At 40.6% G+C, this 25,848-nt stretch overlaps 1 long non-coding RNA gene across 1 annotated transcript; it reads left to right on the top strand.

Annotated features, from left to right (window-relative positions):
* Positions 1-5,664: 5,664 nt before the first annotated feature.
* On the top strand, positions 5,665-24,897 carry LOC308064248. Its single transcript, XR_013928319.1, has 2 exons — positions 5,665-7,987; positions 8,524-24,897. It is a non-coding gene; the product is annotated as an uncharacterized lncRNA (long non-coding RNA).
* The last annotated feature ends 951 nt before the right edge of the window (positions 24,898-25,848 follow it).

The raw sequence follows: 25,848 nt of genomic DNA, 5'->3' as shown, positions 1-25,848 counted from the left end.
AAAAATGAAAACCAAAAGATAAAAGTTTAAAACTAAAGATAAGCTGTGCTTTCAGATATCTGAGTAGAGACAGAACTGTCTCTTCTTGCATCTTGGGATTTCGCAGCATCTTAAAACAAACAAGCAAAAAAACCCACCCTTCACCTATGCTCAGGAAATGGAGACATTCCCTCTCCTTGTTCCCAGATGGCACCACAGCAGTTTCTGTAAAAGTAGTGAAAGAAAAAAATATATCATTTTGCTGATGTGTGTATAGGCTGAAGACTGATCCAAGGAACATTAAAGTCCCTCTGGCAGGACTGCCAGTGCCTGCAGTGGGCTTTGGATCAGGCTCCGTGGGATACTCAAAAGCACTCAAAAGGAAATTATTTTCCCCTATCATGCCCTCCTCGCAGCAGTTCCCACAAAGCGCACAGCTCACTGCCTATTTTGACAGAAGCCCTGGAAACAGCATGTATAGTATTAGAAAGCCAGATGACAGAAGGCGCTGTATTTTGCCCTTTGATACATTTCCAGTAGAAATGTGTTGGTTCCTTTCCCCTAAATGTTTTTGGATCAATTTCATGCAGAACTGGGGGCCTTTACAGGGGCAAGCAGCCCCTCTCCCTTTACACCGAAGGTGCTACAGCAGGACGCTGTGCTGAGCTCTGCTGAGAAAGGTGGCGGATGGTGCCGCAGGGACAAAGGCTGTGTGATGGCAGGGGCCGGGAGGTGCAAACTGCAACTCCACCCAGGAGTTCTAGAGACTCCCAGTGACTTAGATCAGAACACCACTGCCTCAGAGAAAGAGGAAAATAAGGTGGATGTAAAGAAGAGAGGGAAACTTAGATGCAGGCTGGCTTGCATGGGGGCCCCCAGCACATGAATACAAGAATTCCACTGGCCTTGTGATGTTTTGAAAAGTAAACTATGGAAGAAAGACTAGAAACTTCAAAGAAATTCCTGATTTGGAAATTGTCTGATGTAAAAGGTGTTAGCATAGAGGAGGGTAGAGAAATAGCCTGTTCTCAAAGTCACTCTACAAGAGGTCAAATGTTGGTCTGGCTCATATGGCCATTCTTTCCAGTTGTACAGTATATTGTGTAAACTAAATATAATGTAAAGATGCAAAAGCTTCCAGAAATGTCATCTTACAGACATTTGCTTGGATGCAATCCATGATTATGTGAAAACATTTACTTTGAGATCTAAAAGCCATGGGTTACGTGGGTGTTCTGTACATTTTGCATTGGAACTTACACTATAGAGCCAGAAAAGGCTGAGAGTCTTAATTTGAAATTACTTGCATTGGTATACTGGCCTGTGCTGTACCCCAATGTAAATGCAGGTGAGTATACGTGACAAAAAAAGAGGATATTTCTTGACTTATTCGAAAGAACTGACAGAAATCTTTACATGGACCTCAGTCAAATCTCTGCTGCCAATCTCATGCTTGCAATTGCCCCCAAGAATGGGTTACTAAAAACATCTCTAAAGTAAGAAGATATGGATAGGTTTTTCAAAAAGGTTGATAGTTTTTGTCTGACTTTTGAGCTGGGTTTGCCAGTAAGTTCTCACATGACAGGGCATGCACGACATTAGGCTCAGATAAGGTCGTGCCTTTTGAAGAACAGAGGCTAGCAAATGCCTTTTTAGTGACCACAAATGAATAGCAGAGTTATTCTATTAAATCATTACCTTACAGCTCCTGTAACAAGCACCAAAACAATCTGGGGTGCAGGCTTTGCTGTTTCTCAGTCTTGAGCATATACCTGTGATAGGCTGGACCAAGCGGCCGTGCTGCAGGGGCAGCAGGTTGCAGAGAGCGATGTACATACGTGTCAGGACTTAGTGACTCATCCGGCTGTACTCTTGAGACTATTGAATTTTTCACTTATAAAGGTATCTCACTATCCCTTTACTGTTTATAATTCACTTTATATTTAACAAAAGAGAAAAGTTAAGGAGCTATCCTCCCCATGCAGTCAATACGGAGATGTCCTAGAGCTGACTGTACTAGTTCCAGAATTGCAAACTTAATAGCCACATCTTTTAAAGCTCAGCTAAATAGATTATGCTGTCATGGTTAAACATACTCTCTGGGGACCTCACCTAGTGTGATTATACAGAGTTGTACTGTTCTAGGTAATGAAACAGTTCTCTTGTAGCCAGCTAGAGAATCTAGAGCACCAGGTGTAAAGGTGCCCTGAAACATACTCAGTAGTCTTCAGCAACAGCCAAAAACATGTCCTTTATTCTCCCAGTGCTTTTGGATCTCAAATATTCTTACTATAATCATTTGAACAGATCATCTGTGCAAATCCTGAGAAGTCTGCTCCAATGAGTGAGAGTACAATGGGTTTGAAGCCAGTTTGCATCTCCCTGTCATCCTGAATGAACATCAGAGGCACTGGGGAAAGAGAGGTTATCTTCTAGTAAAATGTATTTCACCATTATACCCTTAGCCTGAAAACAGGCTGGATTGCTGTGAAGTCACTGTACCCAGCTGTGACGTAGAGAAGTAAGAGTTTAGGGTACTGGAAGTGTTTTGAAAGGCTTAAAATATAAATAGAATTCCCAGAACATGGATTTTGGGTGTGGAATGAGCACAATAGTAATTATTGAAAATTTAAAACAGTGAAAGAATTGAATTAATAAACACCCATAAAACCCCCAGAAATCTCATTTGGATGAGGTTTTGCAACCCTTAGTGCTGGTGCCAGTGCAGCTGCACGTGGGATAAGCTGCTACATAAATGGAACCCAGGGGCTGTGTCCTGGCCCTTGGCTATCTGCATGCACAGGGCCATGAAGTTTTAGCAAGATTCAGACTCCTCCAGGCATCTGGATACAAAACAGATTTAAAAACTGCAGTCTCAATATCCTGATAATCAAAACATGAAAGAGGTCACATTTAAGCTATTTATAGCAATAATCATCTAAAAAGGTCAGGAATAAATTTTGGCTCTCTTCTAGTCAAAAGATTCTTACCATTTGTGTTAGTAGATAGGGATTCACAGAAGGAACTTACTTCAACTTAAGAAAGTCAGTCACATGGCTTGGCCAGTGTATACTCTTTTTCTTAGTACTGTTTATGCCAAAACAAGAATCAGACAGTTAGAAACAGAAATGTGTGCATTTTGTTTCTTTCAACATCAGAAAACATATTTTTCAAAGCAAAACCTGAAAGCCTAAAGAATATAAAATCAATGAGTCAATATCTTTCCTGATGTCATAGCTAGAATTTATGTTAGAGGTATGGATTTAGCCAAATAGCTTTTCTCAAGCTGATGAAATAAATGAAATGGCATGTGACATATCAGAGAACTTTACTGCATAAAAATTGATCACCTCTTCAAATGCTGTTGTCAAGAATTCCTAATCATGTCTTACTTTTCCCTTAATAAAAAAGCCACTGCATCACAGATCTCATGAAAGGCACCTCTGCACTTACTGGCAGTGCCTGTACTGTATTACAGATATCTGTCTGTGGACAAGAAGGTCAGAGTTAATTCAAACCCCAAAACCATCACTTTAATGTGTTAACCACTTATCTTTGCAACACACTGGGACTGAAGTAAAATGCACATTTTTTACTTCACATCCTCAGAAACGGGTTCTGGATTTCCACTGGAGGCTGTGTGAAGATTTAATCATAACTGTGAAAACTGGCAGTGTAGGTGTGCACTTGCATTTAGTGAATATATTTGTGACAGCGAACAGGATAAAATGGACCCAATTAGCACAAGTGAATGTTTTGATCTCCCATTATACTCAGGAATATATGGATTCGGTTTCTAGTAGAGCAGGCTAAAACTCGTACTGAGGCCTTCGGTTTATGTTCACTTTAACATTTTGAGCCAACATTAGTTGAGGTCACCACTGAAAATAACAGTACTGTTCTACTTCTTCATGCCCCAAGAACATCTTCATGTTCTGTACCAAAGATGCAACAGAAATCTAAACAAAATCAAAACTTTTTGTTTGTTTGTTTATCAAGCAGTAGAGACAGGGCAGCACAGAACTGCTGGCTTCTGTGGTTGCTCTAGCTTGGTTTGGTTTGGTGTATATGCAGCCAGAGCCTCTGTTACACCAACCTGAAATCCCTTGCTGTCACAGTGCCTGCAGGGTACTCTCATTTGCTGCACATTCAGGTAATGACCCCTCCTATTTCATGAATGGATGGCTGCTTCTCAAAATGGATATTTTCTGTGGAAAAGGTTCTACTTGGGGGAGTGGGGAAGGGAGAAATTACCTCTAGAAATTAAGAAATTCATGAATACCTGAAGCGTTCCCTCATTCCCTGCAAGGAAAATGGGAAGCTGAGAAGTTTATCATTTGGACTGACACTAGCAACACTGCTGATAGACATAAATCTCAGATGGAAGTTGCTGCACCTCCACGTCTAGTTGGCACCAGTAGTAGAAACACAGGAAACAGCAGGGGGAAGTGGCTGTAATTAAATCCTTGATTAGTTGAGGGTTTGTTTAGTTTCAGTTTTCCAAAATCATGACCCACACTTAGCTCTGAAATTGCATCTGGATCTCAGTTCTGTGTAAGTTCATCGCTTCCCAATGGTGCCAACCTTGTGTTTTCAGTACCTGTGTTGCAAAGCTTGGTACTGTTATCAAAACCCCAATTCTAGAGATAGCTTGCAATAAAAGCAGCTTTCATTAACTCTAACCAAAATGATACTTACAGTGGCAAAGAGTAATGTGTAAGTAAAATCTATCTTTGAGGCTCAAAGACCTCAAAGCACAAAAGGCAATGCCATCTAGTTATCACAGCCAAATTCCCTATACAATATAACTCCCCAAATAACTACTAATGATTCCAAACTGGATTTTCTTCCTAATTTAAAAGGGGAGTAGAAAAATTACTCTTTATTTTGCAGTTTACCCTCTTAAATCCTAATAATTAGGCATTTTACTGTTTATTTTATAGTTATGTATAAACACTACTAGCTTGTGCTTTTAATGATCTCTTTGTAGTTTCTATATTTTTGTGCATTTTACAATTATAAGCTTTCATTCCTGGCATTTCCATCTGCTTCCAGACATACACTTCTAATACCAATGTTAATAAATCTTTCTTCTTCCACTGACAACGTGGAAAGAGGGCCAACCCAAGATGCATGAACCACTTCTGTTCCCTCATTTTAAGGAAGGTTTATAGGTTATGTTGTCTCGCTTTCTGCCTTGTCCCTCTGCCTAACATTTAGATCCACACCTAAAACAGTGCAAAAAGGCTGCATTCGTATCAGGCAGTGCAATCACACCTGTGTCCGCACTGGCTGATGTATGTAAATGTTCCCTTTCTACGATGGCATCATTTTGCTACAGAAAACCCCACCAGGCTTCTTTCTTACTTACTCAGTTACAGATCTAGACCTATAGCTTATTGCAGGCTACTCAGCTGTGAGAGGTCTCTGAAAGAATGACTAGGCTATAAACTAAGCAATGCCTGAGAAATGAGGCTCCTGACCATCCATACTGCTTAATTGCTTGCTCAATCCGTAATTTTGGTTTTAGACTGCTCCAGCAACCTTCCTCCTGGACTGTGCCTGGGTACAGTTGTGTCAGCTCTTCACTCCAGGGACCACTCCTAAACGCTTCAAGATGTACCATGTCTGTCCTCCTGTTCATGGTCTAAAGCACCAGGTTAGGTGGCCATCACAATACTTTGGACATCTGAAATTAAAAAGCGTATACAAAAAACATTTGTATTTTAGGGCCATAGAGGACCCACAGAACTGTTATGTCACGGGGATGTGGTCAGTCTACTCCAGAGCAAGGAACTCTGAGCAGGGCAGACACAAGTCTGCTCATACTGCTCAGATCCCTGACCCTCTTTTACTTAGCGACATAGGTACAGCCTGCACAGCTCAGTGCTGAAGCTCTCACCTTGGATATCTGCGGCATTAAGAACTAAGATTTTTTTCTGTACCCCATGAGAAAACCTGTGGAGTTTTTTTCATTTCACTATTTTTTCCAAATAGAAAATCTCTCTATCTATATACTTACTACTCTTCTACTCCAAACACTTTGTTCCCATTACTCTGATGGATCATGGTTTTTTCAGCTCTTTCCTGAGTTTCTGTCTTATCAGGCTTCAGTGCAGGTCATTAGTTTCTAATGAATTTTATAGGTATTCTGGAGAATGTTTCTAATATGTTACAAAGATTCTGATAAGCTCTTTATTCATTATCCATCCCAAAGCGTGACTCTCTGGGGGTGAAACCACTTCTCAGGGTTGTTAGGTTGTTTAATGGCCATGTATTTATTTCTTAAAGGTCAATAAGAGCAAACTAGCTAGGCTGTAAAGAAGTAACATAATTGCACCCATTGTTTAAAACCTGATGCAGTAGTGAGTGTAGTCAACAGAAAGATGGAAAATGCCAGTCCTTTTTTGCTGAAGATATTCTGAGAACAATCATGAGGACATGGAGCTTCACATAGTTACTGCTCTCTTTTCAAAGAGATTTTCACTTCCTTGTGTTACATGCTGTACGAAATGGACTGAAGCAGTTAAACAATCCAAATGACAATAGGTGATTTTTCCCTGTGTATTATTTTTCCCCAGAACAATCTACATTGAAGTGGAGCAGCACCACTTTTTTTTCACCCTATCCAAGAAGATTTCTCTACGATTTTCCCCCCTCCCCCCGCCCCCCCACCCCTCACCCCCAATGTTCTGAAGCTTGGAGCTGTGAACTGGGGTAAAATATAATAGCAACAAAGAGTCTCGAACTGATCCTTGCTGGAAAAGGAAAAGTTTTTCAGAGTTCGTTCTAGTGAGACATCTAGCTGCTTTTCTGTGCTAGTATCAGTGTGAAACAAAAATAAAATGGTTGCATCCAGAGCTGAAAGATTCAGCTGCAATTAGGCATAATTATATTTTTATTTATCAGTATGAGTACACAGAATGATTACATCCCTGTTGGGGGCCCTTGTAGTCTAATACTTGCCTAAATTCAAATGCACAGGTTCTAGCAAAAATAATCAGGTTATTCTCATCCTTAAGAGTTAAGTGCTTTTCTGGAGTAGAATCTGTGTAAGAGAAAAAGGGCCAAGTCTATCCAGCTGCAAGCCTAGTGAGCTTACGCCAGGTTTGAATCTGGTCCAGGAAAGATAAATGGCTGCGTATCCATAATTTACAGGACTATAAATATCAAGAACGCTGCTGATGTCATACCAGGGTGCGCAGCCCTCCATCAGGTAACATTTCCGTTGGCTATGAGATGAGTGCCTTTCAGAAAAGGACTACAGGACTGAGCTGTCACAGCCAATTTTAAAATTTTCTCCTTCAGACCCCGTATGTCCCAGTTACTATATTTTTTTCCATTGATGGGTTTTAGTTTTTTAGCAGTGGTTTTTTTATTATATGGTGGGACTGTATCAGTTTTAGCATTGGAAAGATTAAATGCTGTCTATCATGTTACCCACGTAAGTCTTTGCACTGGAGTCTTTATTGAGACTGCCAAGGGCTTAATTTTGGGCTGACCCATGCAGTTGTTGGGCTCAAAACAGAAGAGTGGCACCTGGAGGGGAAGAGAGACACAAGAGGGGCAAAGGGGCAAGTACTCATTCATGGTCTGAAGTTACTAAATCTTAATAGTTAACAACTGCTTTGGTTCCAGTTCTTAGCATGTTCAATCTGTGCCTCCAAAAGAGAATATAAAAGGTCAAAAACCTAGACACTGCTTCTTCATTATAAAGACGAAGTTTTAAAAAGTCCAGGGCTTTTATTCTGAAATTTATTATGCATTCTTTATTTTGGCAGGTCTGAGATAAACCAGCAAACATACTAATGAAGACAAGAACTGTCCTAAGGAAATACTTCCTATTAGTTAATAAGCAGAACAGTGGCCTGGATTAGGAAGGAACATGACAACATTGTTGAAAATGAAGATGTGTATCCTAAGTGAAGCCAATGGGTTCACAGAAGCCAGGACTGTAACCTGCTGCTGCACATCAAGATTCCGGGAGAGGAAATGAACATTAAGCATGGTAAGAACAATAATACACCAGGGTGAGATAAATTCACTTCTTAACTGCATTACATCTCAGAAATTTTAAAGTAGCATTTCTGTACCGAGAGAGACTCCAGAAGATCGGCTGTCTGATGCAATGCTGCCTTCCAAATGGAAAGATGATTGTCAGCTCTCTGGTTCACTAGCTTTTATCTTTGCTGATAAATGAATGTTAAGTGGTCAGTTGTTGACAAAAGCCCTCTTTTTAATTGGATACGTGAACTGGACCTTACATAACCTGGCAACGTCCTATCATCCCTGGACCTTATCACTCAGATAAAACCATCCTGGCTTATTCAGGAATGTGGGTGTTCAGCATCTACATTTTTTGCTATTTGGAGGGGAAGATAATAGATGTATATGCTCTGATATAAAGAGAGAAAATCTTCCAAAGTTTTGGTTCAGTAGAAATTTTCCCAAAATAGGCAATAACCAAGAGAAACCACATTTGAACCCAACTAGATAAAGTTGTTTAGCTCACGCTTTGTCCCACTGGAACTGATTTGCCCACAGGTCTGGAGGAAGATATGATCAAGCACACTGAGAGCTGTTTGTGAGAGACCGGGGAAAGGCCAAGAAGCCCCTTAGCTGAGGAACACTGCTGTCACTCCATTTCTCCATGGGCCTCCTGGGGAAAAGAAGTTCAGGATACCACTGAAGAGACTGTGCCAACAGCTGCCCAATCTTTCTTCACTCGTGGTGGGTCCACTAGTAAAAGGAACTTGCCAGCATTGTCCCTTTTTTGAACAGAGCTCCAAGATATGTTCTAAGAGAATCTCAGCTGCTGTGAAAGCTCGAGTTCATGAACTGCATATTTTTTCTTCCTTTTTGTTTTGTCTTCTGGATTTCTTATTAGCTGCTGATTTATCTCTTGCTGGGAAATCTCCCAGTCTTTTTAAATACTTAAATTTTTGTTGTGGAATTGCTGCAGGTCTGTATGAGGGTCAGTCAAAGTCTCCATCATAACAGATAATACTGCAGACACTCCTCCTTCAGCCTCAGGACAGCTTCAGCTGTTCTCTACAGAGATGACAGTTCCAACCTAGTCCCAAGTCCTTGCCATCACCCCACTGCTACCAGTGCTGTCCTACACAGGAGATGGCAGGCTGTCCAGTGAACTCTCCTCACCCAGAATTACACAGGACAGCCAAAATAAAATTGGTGGTTTCACATATATGTCATTGCTAACTTAGCCCATTTCATGGGAAGTGCTCACACAAGATGGGTTACCAGAAGACCTGAAAGAAGCATGTCTTCGAGGAGAATGGTGATAAGCAGCTGGGGGACAGCAAGGGCAGATTCCATCTCCCTTAACATAGCTGGAACTGGAAAGGACCTTTCTCCATGGATAAATCGTCCCTCCATTTGAAACAATCCTAAGCATTCACTAGAGAATGAGCTCAGCCTGCCCCTCACTCACAACATGCTGTTGCCTTCTCATGCCTCATCATGATGCTTTTGAGCGTCTTGGTCTTTTATCAGAAAGATAAACTTCCAATTTGAGAAGGACTGAAATAGGACCTGGTTTATGGTTTATGTTAATAGTCCAAGGAACTCTGAAAAGACAGCTTCTGGGAAAGAAAAGTGACCAAATTCTGCTCATCAAGAGTGCTCTCCTGGTGTCTGTTGTGTAATACCATTGCTTGATGCGGTTCCAGATGACAAAATCATCATAACCAGAACAGAGTTCAAAGAAGAGAGACTGATAATTGGCCTGGTCTTGATTTGATAGCTGCATTGCTTAATTCCTAATTTATTTTGATGTTAGTTTTAATGGTCCAGACTGAGTGATAGTCTGGGAGTTCTTTCCTGGGTGTTAATGGATTTAAGTTGCTGGGGTTTTTCTTTTTGTTCTTTTTATCTATTTTGCTATATTTCAGCTTGTTTTACAAACATAAAAAAGTTATTAATAAAGTAAATAATTTCTGTCATTGAACAAAACAGTCCAGAACCTTTAAAGAACTGAATAGATATTATCCAGCCAACTTAAAAGCTTATATTTAAATCTTACTTTGTAAACTCAATTAAATCACATGTTCTTACATGTTCTATTGCTTGAAAGTTGTTTCCTTTGAAACTTTCCTTTTTATGCTTCCATGCAGGAAATACGATAAACTTGTTTATTTCATTTGTCAGTTTTACATTTCTGAATTTCTTCATCAAATCTGTTATCTCCCTTAAGTAACCAATCCTTGCCCAAGTTAAGTACAGAGTGGGGAGTGGTTTTACTGCTGTACTTGCAGTGCCAGAAAGCAAGACAAGCAAAGAGCAAGCAGAGATGCTGGCTTCTGAGAACTACGGGAAAAAGAAGACATTAAATGAGCATTTTATTTTTGAGTCAATTCTGCAGAATGAGAAAGCCCAATATTTTTAGGATCATGGGATAATTCAGGTTGGAACAGATCTCCAGAGGTCAAATGGCTCAATTTTTCCAGTCCAGTGATGCACCACAGTCAAATAATTGCTTATCGCTTACTACTTTTCCTGGCCTTTTATTTCTTCATTAAATCTACCTTCTATCGCTTCTTAAATTGAACTGGTCTTGGCAAGTCATTAGCATTTGCATAACAGGAGTAAACTTTATTTATCGGTGAATTGGAAGCAGCTTATAAGAAACAAACAATCTTTAGGCTGGAGATCTGCTGAAATCAGCAGAAGGATAATTTTTTTAATGTGTTTGTGAAGGGGACCCTGACACATGTGGAAGCCTCTCTTTCTTTTAGCAGTGTGGGGTTTTTCAAATTCTTCAGCATTCACAGAGGGGAAGGCAGTGGTAGGACTCGGGCAGTAACAAGTCCAGATGAAGAAGAGCAACAACAGCTTTCCACAGCTCCAGTTTGAAGGGGAGGGAAGGCTGGAAATCCCCAGGATCTCTTCAAGTAAGAAGAGTTATGTAAAGAAAAAGTAGATGATAACTGGTTGAGAAATACACAATTTCAGGATGTTTTTATCATGCCATCATTTTCTAGCAATGAATCTCTCCACTTATTACCCTGAAGAGGAGAGACGTTTTCTACTATGGAAATGCTGGTAGGGCTATCCATACCTTTTGTTCTTTGGAAAAGACGAGAAACACTATGTATAGATTCAAAAAAATTTTTTGCTAATGCCTGGTTTTCACCATGCGTAGATGTCTTTTCCAAGATCTACTTTGCTGGCATAATTTCTTCTGCTGTAATGCCTCTGGTGAGTTTTCAGAGATGAATACCAAAGTTTTCTCCATTTTCATGAAAGTAGCAGGGAGTGGGCACAACTATAGTGTAAATGAAGTTACTGAACTTATTACTGACCAATGCTAGGAAGAAACCTCCCAGAAAGTCTGTGCCCAAGCAGTCCATGAGCAGATGAAAGGTACGAGAAGTGTTCAACAACAGGCACTGACCATCAACTAGTTAGTGAAGCAAGGCTGTCAAGCAAAACTGGGCAAACTGCAGCCCCATTATTTTTTTTAGTATTGTGTAGGTAAGCCTTGGTGTTTCCGTTTATGTGGCTGCCAGCCAAAAGTGTTTAAAAGGCCTTTTCAGACTGTAGCAAGGAAAGATATTTCCTTCCCTGCTTGAACTTGGGGGTCTAACAGATTCGCCCTTTCTATTTAGATGGCAGAAAAATTGGGATTAGGACTTCCCATTTCCTTAGCGCTTGCACAGTTTATATCACAAATACACACTGATTAATGCCTAGGACTCTACACACAGAACAAGTCCAAATTTCATAAAGATTGTAACAGGATTTTATCAGTCATTAACCATGAGTATTTCTTTCTACTATAAGTTTTCTTTCCCATGCAAAACATACATACATGTGAATGCATTTTTAAGGAGTTGGGAACTATTCAAAACAAAAGTTATTTTGAGGGTTAGGAAATAGCTTGTCTTGCAGCTGCCAAGTGATTTTGGAATAACTCTTTACATGATGGAGTGGAGAGAAAAATGAAGACAAAAACATCAGCCCTTCAGTTCAAGGAGACTAGATGCTTGGGGGTTGGGGGAAGAGAAGGGGGAGGGGATAGAAAAAGAAAGAGAGAGAGAGAGGATGAGAGGGAGAAAGCTTTTCACCTTACGCTTCTGCATCCAGATCCCCCTTTATTTCCATTCTGAAGCTGGGCAGAGGAGCTCCAGCCCATTCTGACTGTGCCCCTTGGCAGGCTAGACAAAAAAGGCGGGCAGCCCTTCTCCTGGATCTTCCCTTCCTCCACCTTGAGCAGATTTGACAGAGAGAAGGAACATGTTCGATGATGGGCATGTGGAAATGTCATTACTCATATTTAGATGTTTATTAATGTACGAAGTAGCTCTCAGTGCCAGACATAGGGTTGAGGTGAAACATTTGAGCTTCATTCAAAACTAGGGACCTTCAGCTGGTATAAATCAGGTATAGTGATACATCCCAGCTGAGGCTGCAGTGCCAGGACTCATCTCCAGAATGTGTAAAGTTCGTGACTTATATTTAGGATATTATAAAATGTTCATAAATAGCTGCAATATGTGAGCATTGAATAACACTGAAATAAAACTCTTCCTTTGATTTATTTTTTGCTTATTTTGTATTTTAAAAGAGGAAAAAAGGATCCTTCTCTTTACATTCAGCACACTACTGTTCTTTCTCTATAGGGTGAGTAGCTATCAAATTCCTCACAGGGACAAATGAGAGATGGAAACCATTAGAATGGGCATAGCCGTCCATGCTGAACACTTACTGTATCCAGCCTTGCACAATGTGAATGTTGCATGCAGATATGAAAGTTTTTACAAGCCTCGATGCTGCTTTGCTATAATATCTTGGACTAAACTAGGGGATAAATCAACAAAAACAAGGCATCACTCTTCCTTTCCTTCTTCCCCTTAAAAACCAACAGGCATTTTTTAGAGGAGTAAGGATAAAACTTCTGCTTTAGTGGTGCTTACCTGAGGCCAGAACACCACACTGGAACTTCCTCAGAATAGTATTTTCATCTTACAGCACCTAAAAAAATATAAAAGATTAGACATTAATAGTTAGCAATATTACAGTATAAAATTGTTAAAAGTCAGTGTCACGCTGTCTGTAAGTCTTCAGCTTTCCAAATATTATTATGCAAGCTGAACACAAAACCCCCTCCAAAACTTGGTGACTTTTTGTCATCTCCCAAAATTATTCTTTTCCCCAGAACATTAGATTATACTTTCTGGAGGTGGATGATACATAATACATTTAGGATGGTTAAGCTGAGCAATCCTGTGGACGGGTTAATTTTTATGTATTTAGGCAGTCAGAGAAATTGGTTTTGAAAATACTTTCTTTTCTTTTCCTAAGCTTAGCAGGAAAATTAAGCTCTGGGATAAAGCTTATCAGTGTAAAGTTTACAGAGGAAAAAGGGAAGAGAAGGAAGGAGAAAGAATATGGGAATAAAAGAAAAACAAGGAATGAAGCCTTTTAAAATTGCTTGAGTATAAGGTGAATAGCCACTACTTCTTAGCCAAACAACACCAGTCATCTCTACTCCTCCTTGATATCAGGACACACAGCTTATGGTGAAAATAACTCCTTTGCTTTACCCTTAATGTGAAACATCTTACTTGGGTGTTGCTGTAGAGCCAAAAGTCAGGGAGAAGAGATATATTCTGCAAGCAGGGAGGAAGAGGCACTTAGGGCTTGTCCTCAAAAGAAATCTCACCAAGTGCCTTCACCTTGGCATTGTCAGGCCAGCAGAGATGCTACACTGTGGGAAGCCTGCTGTGTGGCATTTCATGTTATCAAAACCAGTCCCCACGTGTGATATCTGACCTGTGACAGACAAAGCCTTGTCAAAAATGGTGGGGACAGTAAGTGTGGGGTCTTGTTCAGGCCCAGCCTGCTGCTTACACAGTGAAGCACTCCTAACCCTAGCAGCTGCAGACAATTTTCACAAATATCTGACAAGTTTCTTTGGCTCCCTGCCAGTTTGAGATGTACCCAACACTTCTTCTGTCCTTCCCCTAGCTCCACAATCCTTTCTAACTGCTGCTTAAAACTTAGACACGTACCAAATGAGGCTTCTTTCCTCCCCTCAATGTGCAGACATCCCACCCCAATTAATTAACCCACCAGTGGCTTCATCCCTACGAAGCTGTGACTTCCCACACTTTATCCCCCTCACTCAGCTTAAAGACATCAGCACATTCCTGATTTCATCGCTTGTTAACTCCCTTTTGCTAATACCAAGTGCATCCTCTCTCACTGGCCTGCTCTGATTTGATATGACTTGAACTATCGTGCAAAAAGTCTTGAAGGCTGTTTATGTGCTCGACTGCCATTATGGCATATAAAAATGTTTAAATTTATGTCTTAGCACTGCTTCTGTATGCAGAATTGAGAGGCTTTCAGACCTTCTCAGGTTGTGTTGTTATGGTGTTCATCTTGTAAGCACCTGGTAAGTAGCTGCAAAGCCTGAGAGCAAGACCTCTGCTGTTTTGTGTTTGATTACCAAAAATTAATCCTTTGGCAAAGTGCCAGAGGAATTAATGACAGTGGCAACAGCATCATTATACAAAAACATCAGGCAAAAAATGCTCTTCAGCAGCTATTAAAATAAATAAATACAAAAAAAATCCCATGCAATGTAGCAGAATGAAGCATCTCCAAAAAGATGGTTAGCTATGCTACCAAACTCTAGAAATTATGATACTTTAACAAAAAATATGGGTTTAACTCTTTATTTAAATTTTTGAATGACAGAGAGTATTTCAAGAATCAAAGGGTTCTCCAGAGATCATCTGCAACATTCCCCTGCCTAAGTACAGATTCAGTTAAATCTGTTTCATTCCAGACACTTGCTTGTTCAACAGGTCCTTAAAAACTGTCACTGATGAGGATCCCCCAGTCTTCTTTTGACGTAAGTCTCTCCTTTTCTTGAAATAGGTTGCAAAGTGTTTGGCATTGCATTCATTAGAGAGAATTTAAGCTCTTCACTCCAAGAAGCTAGTGTAGAGGTAGACAGATAGCCGCAATAGCTGCCTAGAAAAGAAGTCTGGAGGACAGGAAGCTAGGAAACAGTAAAACCGTCAAACACTGAAAAAATCAAGGTAATAATATTCTACAAAGTGTCAGGCATACCCAGCCTGGAAATTCTCAGGAAGCAGCCAAATGTCTAGATGTTCATTTGACTTCAAACTTTTTTGATTAAAAGTACTTAGACGATCAGACAATAACAAGCATTCCCATAAGATTTTTTTAAGCAATCTTCACATTCAACTATAATAAAAATTACTTCACCTGAAGTAATATAAACTCAAGTTCCTGGATTCAGGAATGTTTTAAGGTAAAATGAGTTCTTGATCCTTTTCATGCTATGCAAAAATATTCCAATCATTTCTTCAGCTGGTAAAATCAAACAAATTGTGCTCTGACTTAACATCTACATGATGCTATTCTGGCTGATTTTTTCACTTGTTCATAGGAAACTCTGAAGAAGTCGGTATTTGTTTCTAAATCAATAACCTTGGGTTGTTGAGTTAGCACAGCTATCCAACCCCATAGTCATTGATGGCCGCACTTAAACAAAATGTTTGCTTATCTCATTTTATCTTCTTACAGAACTAATTATATTCACACTTTAAAGTCACTTCAAAATCAATTGAATAAACAGCTTTTTAAAGCTGTTGCTAGACCTTATGTTTAATAGATATTTCAGTATATGATCCTTTCCTCTCCAAACCAAATGGTCCACACTACTCCAGTGCTTTTCATCACTCCCAAAGTTTAAAGGACTCTAAAGGACTCTTCATTTCATGTGACATCATTCACTGTATTTCTTGGCTCTCAATATTTATTGCAGTTTTACAGGTATTTATCATATCAATGTCACCAGCCCAAGTTGGTATTGTTATTAGCCTTCTTTCCTGCTGTGGGCTTTCTAGGCTGCTTGAGGGGAAAAAATTGACTGAATAGGATCACCTCAAGCCATTCCCTTTTTTTTCTTTAATCCTTAGTTTCTGCCAAGGGCTGGATCGGAAGGAGGAAGAAATACATATGGGAAAGCTAGCAGTCCTGCCTGCTGGTTGCTAAGAAGTCAGCAGACAACTGTAAATTAGAGCAGCCTCTGCCTGTTATATTTTACAGCAATGTTCCTTTGAGCAAGCCAAAACCCGAAGATGTGAAGTTGCTGCTCACTTTGGGTTGTGAATAGAGGGGCACCACAGAGCTTTATCACAAAGATCCTAAGCAATATTTTTTTTTCTCCCTTCTTTCTCGGCAAAAGAATGCCAGGACAAAGCTGTGAGAGCCAAGTGATAAATATTTACACCTTTCACTCTGAAATGCCCTCCATTTCTAGCATCTGCTGTGACCTTTCTCAGAAATGATCACACTCACACTGCCACCAGTTGTGACTGGAACTAGGACTGCAGGAACGGGTCAGCAGCTGCCATGCAGTTTGGGGAAAGCTTTTGAAATGGAGAAGATATGTCCAGGCTGAAGTCCACATCTCATCTCCTAAACACTAGTTTTCAGATGTTGAATGTGGATCAACTTTGTTTTACACTCCAGGCAGCCAAGGCATTTATCCCTCCAGCCATTTCCCTTTTGAACTGCTGCAACAATCAATTCTGTATGAAGAAAGAGCGGTTGCTAAAATCATATTTTTCATTAAATACTGCAGAGAGCACCAGCCAGAAAGCTTTTACTGACAGGCGTTCCACATCTACAGAGTGAAAATGAAGCCTATGCCTGCAAAATACTTACTTACAGTCTAGCTAGATTTTGCCATATGAACAGTTTTTCACATTTGTATTTCCTCTTGCTTCCTTTGAAACCAACACCAAAACTTCCAACTAAATGAGGGTTGTATACTGTTCATAACTTGTTGTGTGCTCACTGTCAGAAACCATTGTACTCAACAGTAAGAAAAGCTTTCAACATACCTGTAACTGACACATTTGTTAGAAAGCAAAAGATGTGGTTGACTTCTGATGGTCAGTGTGTTGCCTCTTCATTGTAAAATATAAGTAACAATAACATAAACCAGCCCTGTTTAAACTCTTGTTTATAAAATTCAAGTAGTATTACTTCTTTTTTTTAATAGCTGTCCTAGAATAAGCATTAAAGTAGCTTTCATACAACTCATAATGCCAAAAAATAAATGCAATTCTGCACATTCTTTCCTAAGAGCATCCACAAATGACGTGCAAGGCACACACATTGGCTGGAGGCCATAAGCAAAAGCATTGTGTTAAAACTTTGTATGACATCAAGCCAAAAAACTACTTAGCATTTGTATCTCAGATCTCAATTGAAATATGAATCAAATAATCAAATCAAAACAAAAAGCATAAAGCATGCTACATCACACGACTTTGGTTACACACACACACACACGTGTAAGTGGTGTGGATCTGTGGTGACTGATACAACCTCGATGCTCGTGTGTGTGCGCACACACACACAAATGTAGGACAGAGAAAGAGAGAAAAAGAAATATTTTGAGAATATGTTCAGAATAAAGCACATCCCTTTGCCAATATGTGGATGATATCCCAGATGGACTCCCTCTGCTGTTGAGAAGATAATATATTTCCCCATTCAACCGTATTTATTTGTGTCTATCAATAAGGGTGTTAAAAAGTGCCAAATGTAATCATGGCATTATGGTGGCAGAGTCCTAATTTTGCATAGACCCTTGTGGATGGGATAGTATAGTTTTTCTATTATCTCTCATTCAGTGTTCATGAATACTATACATGACATATGCAAACATATTTATATGTCATGTATACACACATTTATATGTATATGTAAATATGTACACTTTATTACACTCAAACAGCTTTCCGTGCATGTAGAGATCACTTCTAACCCTGAGAGACACCGAAATGTCATAATGTGAAACTTGCCACCCGTAAGTCAGCCATGTAACTATTTAGTTACAGATGAGCAATGAAATGCCCAGAGAGTGGCAGGCCTCCCAGCCGCCAGGACCTGAATCTCCATTGTGTGAAGCATTTTTATAACGCCTCTTAAGCTCAAATCATGCCAAGACTCTTGCTGAGACCTGTGCACTTGTGACAGTCCAGCCTAGGAATCATGTGTGGGACCCCAGCAAATGGGGGGATACCCAGTTATCTATTTAACTACTAGATTCTGGATTTTGGAAACCTAGGACCCACATGACTTAGGAGCATTGTGGCACAGGCAATGGGGTGGAATGGTTTTTGCCATGAACATTAACTAGGCTTTTTAACCCTGATCTTCTTCCACTTTATTTGCCACCCATTTATATTAGCTTCTGCTACACTTAAGGCAGTCGTCCTGTAGACTAATCCCCTCCTGTGCTGCACAACTACCATTCAATCTGACAGTGCATGTACCATCCTTTTCCATTATTTCCCTGATGGTAAATGCTTAACTTTGTCACCTGGATGCCCTTTTGACATAAGTCTGTTTGTTTTTCAATGCAATCCCTTCCTTGGAAAAACATCACCTCCCTTCTCGTCCCGAGATGCCAGGAGGTGGAAGCAGGGTGACCCCAGCTTGGCTGGCTGGAAAAGCGTGACCTCCTTGCAGCCACAGCACACTTCTCCCAGGCTGAAGTTTGCAGTAGAGCTGGGACACATTTTGCAGAATGAAAACAGAAGGGAGAAGGAGACAAGAAACACACATCTCCAGTGGTTCTTCACAGGTGTTACTGACAGCAGATGAGCAAGGAGATCAGCCTCAGCTCCCAGCCCAAGAGTATGTCTTCATGGTCCCAGACCTCTGATCCTGCTCCCAGTATGCCCAGCTTCCCTCTCCTCCTCCTCAGTTCCTGCAAGCCCTCCCTCTCCATTTTGTTCCTCCCTTCCAGCCCACAGCTCATTTATTGCCACCCATGCCCTGGCTCCTACCTCCATCCTCATACCCTGCACTAATATGTGCAATTATATAGATTTATATATATATTTTGATGATGATGAGATCATTATTAAAAATAAATAAATAAAAATATATTAAAAATATAGCAATACAATGCTTGGGCCAGATTCCAGGCCTGGTAAAAGCAGGAGAAAAACTCACATTCACTCTAGTGGCCTTCTTGGACCAGGTCCTGAATGCACAAAAGCAAAGCTGGTGTTAATTTTCCTTTCCCTCGGACAGTGCTGTTAGAGTTGGCACATTCTTCGACCGGTGAAATAAGAAGTGGGGGGTGGAAGCTGGGGGAGCAGGAGCAGGGGAAGAACAGAAAGTATACGTAAAAAGGAGAAATGATTGCACACATGTGCTGTGAATTCTTTAGCTCAGATTAATGTTTTCCTGTGAATTTAATTGGCTGCTTTCTGGTTTCGGCCAGATGACCAGTTACATTTCAGGACAGCTATAAAATTGAACATAAATGAAATATTTGGACAATGGGAGCCAATGTCTGTGAACTATTCCAGAAAATTATTAAATAAACAAAAAACACTGGAACTTCTAACTGCAAAGCATAATAGTTATTATTGTTCATTCACATGTTATATTAATTCCTACTGCATAAACTTGACTGACAAAAAAAGCCCCAAACCATCCCATTGTGACTTCAAAAAGTAAGTTGTCCTTGCATCCCCATCACATGGATGGCAACACAGCATTTCCAAATGAATGATCTAGCATAATTAGTTGGAACATCTAAAAGGTTGCATTGCAAATTAGCTAGATAAAAATTTGCTTGTTATTTCAATGTTCTCCTTCCCCAGCACCATGCTGTTGTCAAGTGGCACTGAAAGAAAACAGACTGTGCTAGTGGTTAGATTGGTAGGACTATATCTGAGTCCCAAAGGTGACAATAGACTTTTCACTGTTGTCTTCACTTGGATGTAGATTTAGTCCTTTTCACCGGTCTGTCTGCTCAGTTATGCAGGTGGATTAGCTCCGATATAGCCAGTTTGTCTTCATGGGATTTTCAGCATGACCCGCCTATGGGCCAGGTTCTCCCCTTCCCACCCCCCATGTGGGCTGATCTTAAATAGCTACCAAGTATTCATCATCCGCAAAGGAAAACTCCCAGCTGGCATCAGCCCAGCACAGCTCCCTCCTAGGCCAACTACTCTCCTTGCTCTGCGTGGGAGAGGACACATGGCACAGGGCATTTTCTCATGCCTTGCCAGTTCTTCACTGGCTTGTGGCACAATCCACCAGGGAAAACTTCCCTGATCCAACTCATAGTCTGTCCTGGCCTCATGAGCTAGCAGGAACACAGGAGAGTAATGCAAAACGCAGCTCGTCCTGCATGGGGACAACTATACATGGGAGTAAAGAGCTCTGAATGCCTACTCCTGTATCTGGTATGAAACATCCTACCTACCCTGCATGCTAGGTCTCCAGAGATCTAGCAACCAGGGCAAGGCAACTGATGCCTGACAGCATTTTTGTCCCCACTCTGACCCTCCAAGACTCTGGGTTTTTTTGATTAGGAAAATAGACTAGGAGAAGGGGTAGTGCCATAAAGAGTTATGGAGTTATGTTTCACCATTTAAATATTCTCACTACTGTCCTCTGAACATGTGTCTTCAATTTCCAGACCCACCTCTCCCCGTGGAAGATGCACCAGTGCCTATAGCAGAAACGAGTTCAGGGATCAAGCGCGCATGCTTTGTCCTTTCTCCTGGTCTTTGACCTTTGATTCCCTCTTTTTTTCAGATTTGTCAAGATCTTCCCATTCAAAGACTCTTAAAGTACGAAGTCTGAAGAAAATCTCAGGACACTCTTCTCAGAGCCAGTTCAGTTTCTGTTACAAAAATGACACACTGCAGGCTCAAAACTTTCTAGTCTTCCTTTCAACTCATCTGAAGACAGAAAGAAAGGAGACTTCCCACAGAGGTGATTAGCCAGCTCAGTCATCAGGCAGTGCAGGGCTAGATAAATCCCAGATTTCCCAGATTACAGGGGGAAAAAAAAAAAAAACTGAGTATTTGTGATCAAAGGGGACAAGGCTCAGGAGAGAAGTTATTGGTGAAAAAGATGCTGGCAGTAGCCAAATCCACAGCTGAGGAGCAGAGGCCAGGGAGCATAACAATAACTAGGCAATAAAAATATTGTCTGCAACCAGAAAATGAAAATATTATAAGTAATCAGACCAGAAAGCATCACCTGAAGTAAATGTGGTTCAATTATGGTGGATGTTCCCCTGGAAAAGGTAAAGTTATAGAATACTGTCAGAGAAAACAATTAAAAAGGCAGATTGTGGCTACTTGGCTGTGCTTTATCATTTCAGTCTAGCTCTGCCATCTTTTCATGTTCCCCTGGGTCTGGACAGTGTTTGACAGAGCATCCTCAGGAAAGTGGTCATCACATCACAGAAACATCTTGTAATACCATGAAAACACCTTTCAGAAACAGATCTTAAGTTCTTTTATCAGCTGTAATTCACAAGTTTGTAGCATCAAAAGTATGATAACTGAATTCACTTTGGCCTCTTATGCCTCTCTTTGCAAATAAAATATTTTGTTTTAAATCAGTTGACAACAATGGCATGTGTGGGTCCTCAGTAATTCTGCATAGCAAGCCACTTTTCATTTAAAAATTCGCCCAGTGACCCTTAAAAGCATCTAGTGGGAGTTACGTTTCCACAGGTATTGGAAAATCATATGCCTGTAATTCAAATGGCAGCAAACGTAAACAGTTGTATTTGGAATGATAACAAATTTTAATCTATTTCTCAGAAAACCTTTACGTGACTCTGTTCAGACTCTATTTCTGCTCAGGAGGCAAGCTGACTGAAAATATCTCTAAGTGATATATATGTGCCTAATTACTGCCCCATTCTCTGAGCTGACTCTTGATGGAAATCTAGGGTTACAAAGGCACAGCAAGGACAAGAACCAACAGCTGTGAACTGAAGCTCAGCAAACCTAAACTGAAGTACGATGGAAATTTTCTAATACATGGGGTAACTGACCATAAGAACAGCCAAGGAGAGTTGTGATGAATTCTCTCCACCACTCACAATTCTTAAATCAGGACTGGATGTTTTTCCAGTAGATAGACCAAACAAGAATTAAGTCAGAGAAAGCTAATGGCCTGGGTTGTAGCAGAGGTCAGACGAGAGGATACCAAAGGCCTCTCTCGGCCTTATAGTCTTTAAGTCTCCTAAATAAAAAGTTCAGGGTTTGCAGATCGTAGCATAAATCCTATTCTATTTCTGGCTGCTTTCAAACTTAAGCAACGAAATAAGAAGGAAAATAAACAGATGCTGCAAGACAAAATCATCCGCGTGATGAACAAAAAGCCCTATCCATGCATCAAGCGTGGCAGAACATCTTCCCAGGGGTCTGTCTTATCAGTGATCTGGTTTACTTTGGCCTATTTGTCAGTGGCAGAAAAAGAAAACAGCCCCAAATCCTGATAACTATATAGGACTGATTGTATCATGCAGTGAATTTGAATAGCTTTATTAGAAGAGCAGTGTGGCCTGAAATATTCCTCCCCTTTTCAGGGGTGGTGGCTTTTCTGGGTTGCCCCTTATCTGACAGACGGGTGTTTTTCCAGGGCACGAATACTTTAAAAACAGAGAAGTGTTGTGGGATTCCTTCCTTGCTTGATAGGGGTTACTTCCCCTATTGGTTGTGCCAAATCAATGGCTGAACTCCAAACCAGACCTCGGGAATGGTCTGATTTTTAAAAGATGCAAGAAAAGAGACATCTTCCTTTGTTGTTTTGAAAGCAGGCACTATGACAAATCTGGTTGGGAGCACAGCCACCCAAACAGTTGACTCATCACAGCGGAGCAGACCGTGAACTCCAGCGCAGCAGGGAGGAGGATGGGAAGGAGCAGCCAAGGTGAAGAGGGTGGTGAGGATCTCTTTGAGTGGGTCCACCACCACAGGGTTCAGCATATGGAAGAACCACGTCCAGGATTGCAAAATGCACCGTTTTATAAGGGCTTCCTCGGTGGAGGGCTCATTTTCACATTTTTTGGAGCCTTAAAAGCTGATGGCTTATGGCCCATTTCATTTGTTGTTGTTTTCCTGTCATAAATTTCCTGTCATGCATTTTCTGAATGAGAAGGACTTGCTCACATATGTTACAAAGGCCAGGAGAAGATGTGGATGTTTCACCCGGCTCCCTGACATTCCCTGTTGTTCTGCCTCTTGTGTTCCCATCTCCACACCACCAGCATGCACAGCAAGGAACCGTAACATTTGTGGGGGTGTTTGGAAGGGGAGCTCTTGGAAGACAGATTTCAGAACGTCCCTTAAGTACCTGCTAGAAGATAAGAAGAAGAAAGAAGGAGACTGAATTTTACACTATTTGGAACTGCATTTTCAGAACTATTTCAATCCCCAAACATAGTGTATTCTTTGAACAGTGATGACATTCAGTAGGTTGGTGCCACAAACAGGCCGGGAGTACCTCTGAAAGTCTTGTAAAAGTCAAAATTAAATCCATTGATTGCAATGGAGAGTTTTGCATAAGTAAACCCCAAAAAAATTCAGGTTGCAAGCTGTGTCTTTGTGTCAGATATTGTATAAAATTACTGTAAGAGTCCTCATCTCGACAAGCTAAGATGGAATGGATGGGACAGAAAGACACTGGATGAATGAAAACCTATTCTTACACTCATTTTGAGGGGGGAAGCTAATGTATAATGCAGCTACGCATGATTTGTTTGTGATCGCATTGCAAATGTCCGGGCATTAGGACATGAACCTATTGTTCCTTAAGTGACAACATAGTGCCAGAACCACAGCACTCACATTCAGAAAACTTTTGAGGGATGGTAGATTGACCTCATTACATTTTTGTTGCAAAAATGACAAATTACTACCCACTATTGACACTAAACCTTCAGACATGTCTACATGAAGTTTGAGTTCCCATCAAACATTTGAAATATTGCCATGGTCTTTGGTGGGAGTAGACACAAGCAAATAGTCTAGTACCCTGTGTCTAATGGTGTCCTGTCTCTTAGGTGTCAGAAGAAGGATTAAAACCACTTATCAAATAGCTAGCCAATTATCCAGTCTTTCCTGTGTTCCAAAGGGGGGTTATTCTATGCTGTAAAATACAAGGCTGGATTACCATTATCATGATCTTCGTTTGCATAGTTACAGATGTTGCTAATGGTAATAAAATTATCTAGCTCTTTTAAGAGGCCAGCGACAGTATATTATCTTGATGACCACTTATGGCAGTGAACTCCACAGATTAGTTAAATGTTGGGGAAAGTGGGGATTTTCTTTTATAGGGACAAAATTTACTACCTTTTAATTTTATTGGGCAGGGGTATATACCTCTCACAGTTTAGATTACATGAAAAGGTATGTCTCATTTCTCTGCTGGATCAAAAATAGCTTCAGAAACCATAAATGCAGTTTGATACTTATCAGACTAAAACCTGCATTCATTTCCCAAAGTACAAACCAGAATGAGACTTAAAGCTCCTCACATCCTGGTGGCCTCCTGGAATGGGTTTGCATCTCCAACACCACAGCCCCCCTTCCCTCTCTCCTTCACCACCCCCCCGCCTTCAACCTTTTGCTTGTCAACACTAAGCTCTGTCCAATTATTCACCTTTTCAAAAGTGATTTATTTTCAGGATAACATAATAATGGCAAAACCCACACTGTTATGCTCTATCACCCACCAGGATGGACCAGAAGGAAGGGGGCAACCATACTGATTCACTTTGCCTTGCACTTTTTACTTGACAGGCTGATGAATTGTACAGCCAACAACTTAGAAATCATTTGGTCAATTTATCGTAAACAACTCCCTTCTACTCCTTCACACTTCCTAATAACATCGCTCTACAGCAGTTGCAGGACTGTTCCCTACCTCCTGTTTCAGAGGTAATTATTTTTTTCATGCAATTCCATCTCTGCTGGTAAGGCATTATACAAGCTGGCTAACATTTTGTGCCACTGAAGCAATTAGGTGGAGTTTGTGAGATTGTTTGTTTGTCTTCCAAAGGTTTTTTTTTACAAAAATGAGAGCCCTTTTGGAAAATTCTTCTCTTTCATCTTACAAAGGACTGGTTGAGTCTCAACTGTAAGACATGCAAAGTGGGAGTTTTACTTCCTAAAGAGGTATTTCAGGAAAATCGAGGGCTTGCAGAGACATGATGCTTTCTCTGCCCCTATTTTCTTCCTTGGAAGGAATAACTTCCACCACTGGCACAATCTCTGTCCATGTGTACCACATGCATTACCTGGCTGATGTTGTCAGAACCTAACTCAAGGCTGTTTACTTCTCCTTTCTCTCTTTCTCTTTTTTTTTTGGCCAGTGCCCACCCAGTTGTTGAAGGGTCAGCTGCAGCACACATGATGCAGCTTGTGCTCCCTCTGCTCATTTCCCACTTCAAATGTGGCACATGGAGGAAACTCTCGCTCTTCCTCTGCTCATGCCTGTGATAAAACCAGGCAAGACTCTGCACAAAGATGTGTGTTGCTTTTTTAAAAAAATTAACTGCATCTGAAAGAAGGGCTGGGAAAACTTGGTAATGTTACACTCATTTATATATACAAGCAAAATCTCATGAACTCTTGTTCCCTGACTGTGTTAATTCCTCCTTTGGTGTAACAGCCAGTTCACACAGTGGCAAGAGTGTCCTTAAGGCTGCATGGATATAAAGGCTTGCAGCTCCTGGAGAACATGGAGACATCCCTGTGCTCTGTTTTAAGTAGGAGTCAGCAGATGACTTGGGATAATCTAATTTGTGCAAGGAATATATTTCATTTACATTTTGCTCTCAGAAAAAGCGAGAGCACAGTAAACAACATTTTATCTATACTCATATATTCAGCTCAATTCCATGGAGTTTTGCCATTGACTCAATTGGAACAAGATCAGTCCTTAATCATTAAAAAAACACATTTTTACTCTTGTTCTCCTGCACTTTATGCAATATATTATGTTGGAATGGAAGAGAGT

Source organism: Falco punctatus (assembly GCF_963210335.1).
Source record: "Falco punctatus genome assembly, chromosome: 5".
Taxonomy (NCBI): Eukaryota; Metazoa; Chordata; class Aves; order Falconiformes; family Falconidae; genus Falco; species Falco punctatus.
This window is presented reverse-complemented; position numbering and strand designations above follow the sequence as displayed.